At 41.1% G+C, this 10,297-nt stretch overlaps 1 protein-coding gene across 7 annotated transcripts in view; it reads left to right on the forward strand.

The window, feature by feature from the left end:
• PRPF40B (pre-mRNA processing factor 40 homolog B) overlaps positions 1-10,297 on the forward strand; it is a 74,713-nt gene that overhangs the window by 7,914 nt on the left and 56,502 nt on the right. The gene's annotated exons all lie outside the window — the stretch shown is intronic.

The raw sequence follows: 10,297 nt of genomic DNA on the forward strand, positions 1-10,297 counted from the left end.
ACTGGAGTGTGAAGAGAGATGATGACCCAATGTCTCCATTACAAACTCAGCCCTTAGCACAACATACTCATGAGAGAGTTACTGAATGAGTGGGTGGATGGATGGATTGATTGTGAGTTCTCAGAAGTATAAGAACCTAGTTTTATTTATTTTTTTAACTATTCCAGTGTTTTTCATAGAATTAGAACCCTGTGTTTGTGGCAAGATCATTGGAAGTTTGTTTTATTCACTTTTGTGTATTGACTGCCTAGAATAAAGCATGGCACTACAGTAGGTGCTCAATAAATATTTAAGGAATAATAAATGAACAATTACTCATTTAGTTTGCTTTCAGGAGCCTCCAGAGAGGCCAGTAGCTTTGGCAGACAATGTTTTGTGTGTGCTTCTTAATAGCTCTGACAGGCTGCTTTGTGGGCCAGTGACCAGCTGTGTCATGTAAACATGGCCGTGCTGAGGGACTGTGAAATGTGGCTAACAGACTGCATTAGGGCTGTCATGGTTGTTAAGTGTTTAATACAATGAGATATGGTTCTTTAAGCCGAAACACAGCTTGAGAGAAGCCTCAGAGATAAAAGCAAGGCAGCTCAACTAAGGAGGAATCTCTGATTCCACAGCAAGAAAGTTTGACTTGGTTTCTACTATGTGCACAATTCTCTGAGCCAGGGGAGAAGCAGTCACAGCTGTGAAGGCAACTGGGCCTCTACTCTGTAGTGTCAAGGATAGGTTCACCAATAACCCCAGGACAAAGGCAGGATAGGCTGATGTTGCAATAGATGCATGAACAAAGGACAGCAAGCCTCCAGGAGAAGGGGAGTCTCAGGAAGTATTAGGGGAGACTTTGTGGGGGTGGGATTTGAACTCATTGACTAGGTTTTCCTTCAGCTGGGCTTCCTGCTTCCTGTTTCCAGTCTTCTGTCTGTACTTATCATTGTGCTTGATGATGTTCTTAGAGTGAAGATCAAATCATGTCACTTCTCTTCTTAAAATTCCACAATGGAATTTTATTCAGAGTCCTTTGAGTGGCCTACAAGGCCAGATGTGATCTGCCCCACCCCCCTCTGGCCTCATTTCTCCTTTCTCCTCTACACGCTCATCCACCCCAGGGACACAGGACACTTTGTTATTCCTTGAATATGCCAGGCATACTGTGCTCCCACCTGGGATTGGGCTCCCCTCTTCATCTTCTTCAAGTCTTTCCTCAAATATCACCCTCTCGAGGTTTGCCATGACTGATATTAAGTCGAAACCCCTACATTTTGTACTGTATGCTGTCTTCGGAAATGTTTCTCCATAGTACCTTTTACTATCTGACCAACTGTATTTTACTAATTTATTTTTGTTTCTTGTCTGCCCCTCTCCAACAAAACATAAGTTCCATGAAAGTACTTTTTTTTTTTGGTACCGGGGATTGAACTCAGGGGCACTTGACCACTGAACCACATCCCAGCCCTGTTTTGTATTTTATTTAGAGACAGGGTCTCACTGAGTTGCTTAGCGCCTTGCTGTTGCTGAGGCTACCTTTGAACTTGCTATCCTCCTGCTTCAGCCTCCTGAGCCTCTGGGATTACAGGCATGCGCCACTTTGCCCAGCTTCCATGAAAGTATATTTAAGAAAAAAAATCTATTGTAGGTCTGGAATTGTAGCTCAGTGGTTGAGCCCTTGCCTCACACATGAGGCACTGCGTTTGATCCTCAGCACCACATAAAATAAAGGTGTTCTATCTATAACTAAAAAGATTTTTAAAAATCTGTTGTATTCACTACTGTGTCTTTAACACTTAGAATGTTACCTAGTGTGAGATGCCCAACAGATGCTTGTTGAGTGAATAAATGAGAACATGGTACATGTTTGAAGAAGTCTACAGGAAGGGCCTGCTGGAGAAGTTCCTAAAAATAGTTGCCTAAATAATCATTTGCAAGGACAGGTCTCTGTACTACAGAGATGAAGACCTTGCTGGAGATAGGTGTTTAAGTGAGTAGGAAATGGTCTGAGACTTAGGCAGAGAAGACTCTCTCACTATGCATCATAGGCAGGATCCAGATGTCCAAAGAGTTGGGCAGGAATCACTTGTCTCCTTCTTTTCCCTTTGACATACTGTTTTAGTCATCTTTTTTTTTTAAAGAGAGAGTGAGAGAGGAGAGAGAGAGAGAGAGAGAGAGAGAGAGAGAATTTTTAATATTTATTTTTTAGTTCTCGGTGGACACAACATCTTTGTTGGTATGTGGTGCTGAGGATCGAACCCGGGCCGCATGCATGCCAGGCGAGCGCGCTACCGCTTGAGCCACATCCCCAGCCCCTAGTCATCTTTTTTGATGCTGTGACTAAATGACCTGACCAGCACAACTGTAGAGGAGGAAGAGTTTCTTTGAAGAGTTTATTTTTATGGTATGGTTTCAGAGGTCTCAATCCATAGACAGTGTGCTCCATTCCTCAGGGCTCCAGGTGAGTCAGGAACAACATGACAGAAGAGTATTTCAGAGAGAAGTGGCTTATGTGGTGATCAGGAAGGAGAGAGGGAGTCCACTCACCAGATACAAATATATACCCAAAGCCATGCCCCAATTCCCATACCCTACCACTTCAGTTATCACTCACTTAATCCCTATTAGGGGATTAAATCACTGGGTTAAGACTCTTAAAACCCATTTCTCCTCTGAACCTTCTTGCACTGTCTCACACGTGAGCTTTTGGGGTACACCTCACAACCAAACCATAACACTTACCCTCCAGGATCTGTCTCACATCTTCTCACATGGACCCCACCAGTTTCCATTGTCTACCTTTCAGGAATTCCATGCTTTTAATTCTGCATCTCTCCCCAGTAAGACTTGCCAAAGCCCTTAAACGGGCACTTTGCTGCCGCCTACTGGCTATTGCAGGTAAAAACTTCCAGAAACAACCAGCAGCCACACAGAGCTGGGTGGTAGGAGAGGAAAACTTATCTCCTTGTCCTCATGGTAAACCTGAATTATTTACAGCTGTCCCCTTCTCACAGACATGGCCATCAATGGCAATGACAGTCCCTCAGAAAAGTTTTAGGTGGTGTGCCAGAGCTTTGGGTGTTTTAGGCTGGTCAGCTCCAGGGAAACAATTTGGAGCAATAGGCAAATCAAAGAGCTTACCTTGAAGGACATTTGGGTCAGTATATCCAACCTCCATGTCCTCTTCCTTCCAACTTAAAGCTAATAAATAGTCATTAACCAGCTCAGGGCCTCATGGCCCATGTCAGCTACTGGCATGTTCCAGCCATGCATCATATTTGCAGGTAAACTATTTTTGCAGAAATCTGCCAAAGCTAGTATTTTTGGTTTCAGCAGTTTCACTATGATACTTTTAGGTGTGGGGTTTTTTTGTATTTAACCTTCTTGGACTTTTATCACATTAGACCATTTGATAGTGTCCCATACATCTTGAGTACTTAGTTTTGGGGTTGCTTGTTTGATTTTACTCACCTGTGTTAGTTTACTTTCCATTGACTTAACTTTAAGTTCACATTTTTTCCTTTGCTTTTATCTAGTTTGTTGATAATTCTGTAATTTAGTTTTGCATGTTTTTCACCTTTCTCACTAGGCTGGATTCTGTAATATATCAGATATAGCTACTTCATAGTCCTCAGCTGATATTTGCAACATTTTAGCCATGCACATTTCCTCTTTGTGAGAAGATGACTCCTCTATTCATGAAATTATTAAGCTTTTCTCCTCCTCCTCCCCCTCCTCCTTCTCCTCCCCCTCCCCTCCCCCAGGGCCTTGTGGCATGCAAGGCAAGCACTCTACCAACTGAGCTATCTCGCCAGCCTGCTTATCTTGTTTCTGACCTTTTCAGTCAGCTTCCTGTAGTAAATGGAACACATTAGAGAAAGAATAGCTACCCTCTCTCTGGTTCTTTGGGTTATTTCCAAAAGGTTTTTGTCCTTTTCACTTCATGCATTTTTGCAGCCATGTTTAGGTCTAAAGTAGACCCTTCCCCCAGGACTCCTCCTACATTAGTTTTGTTTGCTCATGTTGGAGGCTTCTGAGGCCAAGTGGTGAAAGCGATCCCCCTCTCACTGTCTTGACAAGGTCACAGTGAGGATGAATGCTGGCAAAGCCACGCTGGTTGGTGGGAAACCAAAACCATGAGACCCTTTTTTATGTAATTGGGACTTTTCATTTCCATGCTCATGTTCCTTACAGGAGGCATGACTATGTTAAATGCCAAATCAAATTGAATTTCAGATGGCTAGAAAATAACAGGTAGTTCATGCCTTGAAGGCTGTTCTACTACCCCTTAGCATATCAAGGACAAAGTAGAAAGGTGCTCTTCTATCTCAGCACATTGAGGACAAAACTGATAATGGACAACAATCATTCTCTAAAAGGTCACGAGAATTTTAGGCACCACATTGATTATATTAACTAGAACCCAAGTCCATATTTCCGGCCTCTTAGAAAACCTAATCATTATGCTCATTGTATAAAACCCACTATATGTAGTTTCATTCTTGATTAAGGAAAGTTATGTTATACACTTAGGAAAGTTAAGACATATAAGAATACATTCTTTTCATTTCTATAAACCCTCTTTTACTTTACATAGGAATTTATGATGAGCATACTTAATATTGGCAGAAAGTGGACTGATGTTTAGAACTTACTTTTTATTGAGAAGATTGTAAAGATATAAGAACTAGTGTACCTTGACTGAGAAACAAAGAAACTCTTTGAGCAAGCAGCTCAACCAGTTTTATGAGAATAAATTTAGGAATTAATTAAAGTAGCTTTATAAGACATTTTTAGAGTAATGTTAGAAATATTATTCTATTTAGATTCTTGGGTTTAGAATTCTTAAGTAAAATTTTTAGTTGTATGGGTTTCTGGTATGTTTTAAGAATAGTTTATAAACTTTAGGATATTTTAATATAAGATTTAAGGGGAATTTTAGATTAGAAATAAAGTGCAGGTGTACTTTAAAACTTAAAGGTTAATGATAGGTTAGGAGTCTGGTTATATAGTTTGGCATTAGTTAATAAGAAAATAGCATATCTTGGGGAAAATAGTACATCTTGGGAAAATCTGAAAAAAATGAAAATTAGTGACGCATTTTATTAATGATCAATAACTAAAGGTCACATCCTGGAAAAATGTAAATTGACGTTACATTTTTCTATACCCCTAATTATGGTTAAGAAAATGTTATATCTTGGCAAAGTTTTGAAATTGTATAATCAATGACGTATTCTGAATCTATAATGATGAGAAAAATTGTAATAAAAGATGACCTAGAAAAAGCTGCATTAGAGCTTTCTCTCTGGAGATTGCTCCAATGGAATGACTCCTGTCTCATCTTTTTGCTGATGCCACTCATCCTTCAGGACTCCCTGGACCCCTCTAGGGCTGGAACCCGGCAACCAAGTACCATGCAAACAGAGGTATGGCCAGCTCCCAAATAAGCTTAAAGAAATAATCCTTCCCATGCCTTTGCTTCCCTGAGTTTTTAGGGAGTGGAAACAATATCTTGTTTGACCATATATGTGAACTTTGCTCTGAAAAAAATGAGGCTTGTAGGGCTGGGGTTGTGGCTTAGAGGTAGAGTGCTCACCTAGCATGTGTAAAACACTGGGTTTGATCCTCAACATCACATAAAAATAAAGATATTGTGTAAATATTTAAAAATGAGGCTTGTGTATAGTATCTAGTCATTGCTAGAAAAACATGATATATATATATATATATATATATATATATATATGTATATACATATATATACACACATATTTACGTAACTCTCTCTATATATATACACACACACACACATTCATGTGTTTCTTTTTTTTAATTAATTAATTTATTTTAGTTTTAGGTGGACACAATATCTTTATTTTATATTTACATGGTGCTGAGGATTGAACCCAGTGCCTCACGCATACGAGGCAAGAACTCTCCCACTGCACTATAACCCCAGCCCCTCATGTGTTTCTTTTAAAAAATTTTTTTTTATAATTGTAGATGGACAGCATGCCTTTATTTGTGTATTTTTATGTGGTGCTAAGGATTGGACCCAGTGCTTCATACATGCTAGGCAAGTGCTCTACCACTGAGCTATAGCCCCAGCCCCTCATGTGTTTCTTAACAATGGGAATATGTTCTAAGAAATGTGTTGTTATGGAATTTCACCACTGTGTAAATATCAAAGACTATACTTATACAAACTACAATGGCTACCATGTCACTAGGTGATATAATCTTAGGGAATCACTGTCACATATATGGTTCATAATTTATCAAATGTTCTGTAACACATGAACATACACACACATACACACACACACACACATACATATTCTTGTTTTCTAATCCTCTTGGCTTCACAGCTTGGCCTACCCAGGCCTTCTTTGCCTTCAAGGAGATGAAGTTGTTGGCAAAGCAGGAGAAGAATCTGTCAGACACTGCTTGCTTGCCAGAGAATCTTGCTAGAGGACATCCAGAAAAGTCCTCCATCATCAGGGCAGGTTTAGTCAATAAGCACCTTAAGTACAGTGCCACGGCCTATGTAAATAGATGAAACCTTTAAAAATGCTATTGGTGCCAAAATGTAAAAAAAAAAAAATACATATATATAATGTTTATAAAACATAACATTGTCAGTTTATTCGCTGTCAAATTTCAGCTGTATGCATGATGATTGCAGAAAAGTCATAACCAACTACACATTAAATAACTTAATCCTAGCTGGCTAATTTCTAAGCCAAATTTATTTTTTAAATCCTGTCAAATTATTTAAAGTAATACATTTATGTGAAGGCATTTTAATATGTTGGATATGATTGGGTGAGGCCTCCCTAAAAGAGTGAGCCTGAGACCCAAGAGACTGAAAAGGGCCCCATACTGCCACAGCTGTCCTCTGTGTACAGCCTGCGTCAGGAACACCTTCACTTTCATTCCCAACCAGGCATTTCTCATGCTGTCTTAAGCTGTTCAGAAATCAAATTCTATTTCCAACATCATTCACAGAGCTAGCTGTTCACATCTCACATTCTCTTCTTCCTGGAGTCTCACTCTTAAACTGGGAGCAATTCCTGAGGTTCTCTTAAGATAAAAGAGCCATTTACTACTTGTTATGCTTGGTGCCCCGCTCAATGTCAGGATGATTATGGACTTGGTTCCAAAAATTAGTTAAGGAGGTGTGGGTTATAGCAATGAGACAGAATATTTTAAAATAAACCAACCTCTATTTTATTAAAATTGTACAGTTTGGGGATTGAAGGAGGAAAATAGTTTTTCTTAAAGCTCTAATAAAACTTAGCGATACCCAGAATTTTTATTTAAAAGCACTAGCTTGAACTTGCATTTAGAACAAGCTCCTGTGTGATTTTCATTTGCCCTAAAGCTTGAGAATCATTAGCTAAGGGATGGAGTGAGGACTAGAGCTGTCTCAATTCTTCTGGATTTATAGGGTTTTGGAGAGTGACACATTCAACTTCTTGCAGACAAGCTCGGCTGGTTCATCTGTGGGTTTCTGGCATTCCTTTTTTTGAGTTGATGAGGCACTGAAAGAGTTAACACAGTTATAGGTAGAGGAGCAACTGAAACAAGTCCCTGGAATGGAAGTGGCCATCTTGCCCACCTGAGAACTTGTGGGGACCAGTCCAGACTGGGATAAGACTTGACCTGGAGAAGAACCTGCTGAACACATTATGCTAAATCCTAGGGAATCTGCTGCTCTTCTTGTAAATCTGCCTTTTGTCTTACTTCACAGGACATTTCCTCTTTCCTCTCTTCATTCTTTGCTCCCTCCTACCTATCCATATTTTTTCCTCCTCACCCTGCCTAATCTCTTTTCCAGATACCAAGTTACAAGTTCCCCACCCCTGTCTATCTCCAACATGTGGGACATCTATGCAAGCCTGTGTTCTTGTGCATCTTGGAGGACACAGGGGAACCAGCATCTACTTTAGTGCGGTTATGGACCTGAGCAAGGGGATAGCAATATGATTGGATTCAAAGCCAAGATTCATCTCCAGCTACAAAAAGTGTTTGGTGTGTGCAGATGCGCACAGCTTTTGCACCTATCATGCAGAGAGTCCAAGGACCACACTTATAAGCAGGAAAAGATCTTAGAGAAGGGCTGCTGGATTTTGAAGAACATAGTCACAAACTACAAAGAGAAGATGAATAGCCTTCCCCACATGCTTAGAGGACATTCCTGTGAGCCTAGAGATAAGACAGGCTATCAGTATGAGGCAGACCAGGAAAATGGGGCAGTCAGCATGAAGTCAGTCCCTCTTATGAAACTTGATACTGCTGTGAGCTGGGCAACATGGCCAGAGGAACTGGAGGGATTGGCAGGACTACAGAGAAGTGAATGACCTAGACCCAAGCAGCAATGGGTATGAGGATGCATGGTGGACCAGGAGCAGAAGGCAAAGAAAGATGCTCTTTTGGGAATAGAAGCAGAGTGTGTCTCTAAAAGGCCACATGCATAGAACATTCACAAAGAAAGCTCTAATACACCACCAGCCCCAGACAGTGGCAGCTTAGGCAATGATAGAGAACTTCTGCTAAAGACTAGCAGCCCTAGCCAGGTGCTATGGTGCGTTCCTGTAATCCCAGCGGTTCAGGAGGCTATGGCTAGAGGATTGCAAGTTCAAAGCCAGCCTCAGCAATTTAGCAAGGCCCTAAGCAACTTAGTGAGACCCTGTTTCTAAATAAAATATTTTAAAAAGGGCTAGAGATGTGGTTCAGTGGTTGAGCACCCCTGACTTCAATCCCTGGTACAAAAAAAAAAAAAAAAAAAAAAAAAAAGACTGGCAGCCCATTTGCCATGATAACAGGGTCCCAAAGCAATATAGATGCCCCCACAATGAAGCATCAAGGAACAGGCAGACATTCAGGGAAGTGGTACCAGCCTGGGATGCAGATGAAGAGAAAGAAGAATCAAGGCTCTGCCTCTTTACCTGGTGGTGTAAGAATTCAAATAAATTTGAATAGAGTTGGAAAAGGGGAAGAAAATTGTATTCATCTAAATTCCCTTAGAAAGGGGAAGCTGTCTTTGCTGGGAATAATATTTTGATAAGTGCTTCAGCCTGCAGCTGAGATCCCAGTGGAGGCCTGGGTGTGGGTGGAAAAGCTCTGCTTGAGACATGAACGGATGTTAGAATTTTGCATGTTATACCAAAGAGAGAAGGCAAAAAAAAAAAAAAAATGGGAAGAAAGAGACTGCTGTTGGGTGCTGTTCACTGTGAATCCCTCTCTCCCTTATCCCCTTACATTTTCAGAAAGATACTGCCATTGATGCTTGAGGTCAAGTGGAGTGTGTACACTGGATATTTATGCATGTATTTCTGTGTTGAAGGGAGAATAAAGTATCTGGTCTCAAATTTCCACAGAGGCTTGGCAGACCCAGATACTTGCAGAATGCAGGGAAGAGAGACACAGAAGGAGTTTGCAGAGGGAGGACACAACTCTAGGAGGATCTCGGCTGGACAGAGACCCCAGTGACTTCTGGGTTCTACCAAAGTTCTCCTGAAGTGTTGTTTTGGTCATTCTTAATTCTGTTTGCTGTATCCAAATCAATTAACAACAACAGTAACACACAAACACACACACACTTCCCTTTGGAAATGGACACCAGGTACCTGCACTAGGGCTCTCAAGCTGGTTCCAACTGGTAAGCTCATACCCATTTCAGAGCAGAGGTACAGCCAGGGCCTTGCTTTCTCTGATGTTGCTCAACTACTATGTCTTACCTAAGTCTCCATTGGGAGGATGAAGCAGCACTAGCATCTTGGTTCTGGTTAGGTTAGACTGGCAGCCATCAGAGCTGTTTCTCTGTCAGAGAATCGGGGTAGGTACAGGGCCACAAGAGGCAGATGGAATGGTTAATCTGGAAAGGTCCCTTGGAAGAGCCTTGAGTCTGAATATTGATGTCTTTAATCCAGGAGAGGCACAGGAGAACTGAACCTGTTCTAACCAGAAAGTCCTCCTGCTGGCCTACTGAGATCTGCCACACTCGCCTTAGGTATTCTTCTTGGGACAATTCTCAAAGGCAATAAAGAAATGAAAATAATAAAGATAGGTCCAGATCCAAGTCTCAAGTTTATCATGCAATTCATGGTCTCCCCAAATCTCTCCATTCCTCTTCTTGCTCTTCCTGAGAATAACCCCCAGGTCAAGGGCTAGAATATGGCTCTTTAGAAATTCATGTGCAGCCTAGGAAATCTGTGAAGATGATACCCCTGCAGTGATCTTCGGAGTACTATGGAAAGCCTTTAAGAGAACTGGTGTTGGCATGGCTAGTTTGATGGCTAGTGAATTG

This window comes from Spermophilus citellus (genome assembly GCF_964194105.1).
Source record: "Spermophilus citellus genome assembly, chromosome: 10".
NCBI classification, from domain to species: Eukaryota; Metazoa; Chordata; class Mammalia; order Rodentia; family Sciuridae; genus Spermophilus; species Spermophilus citellus.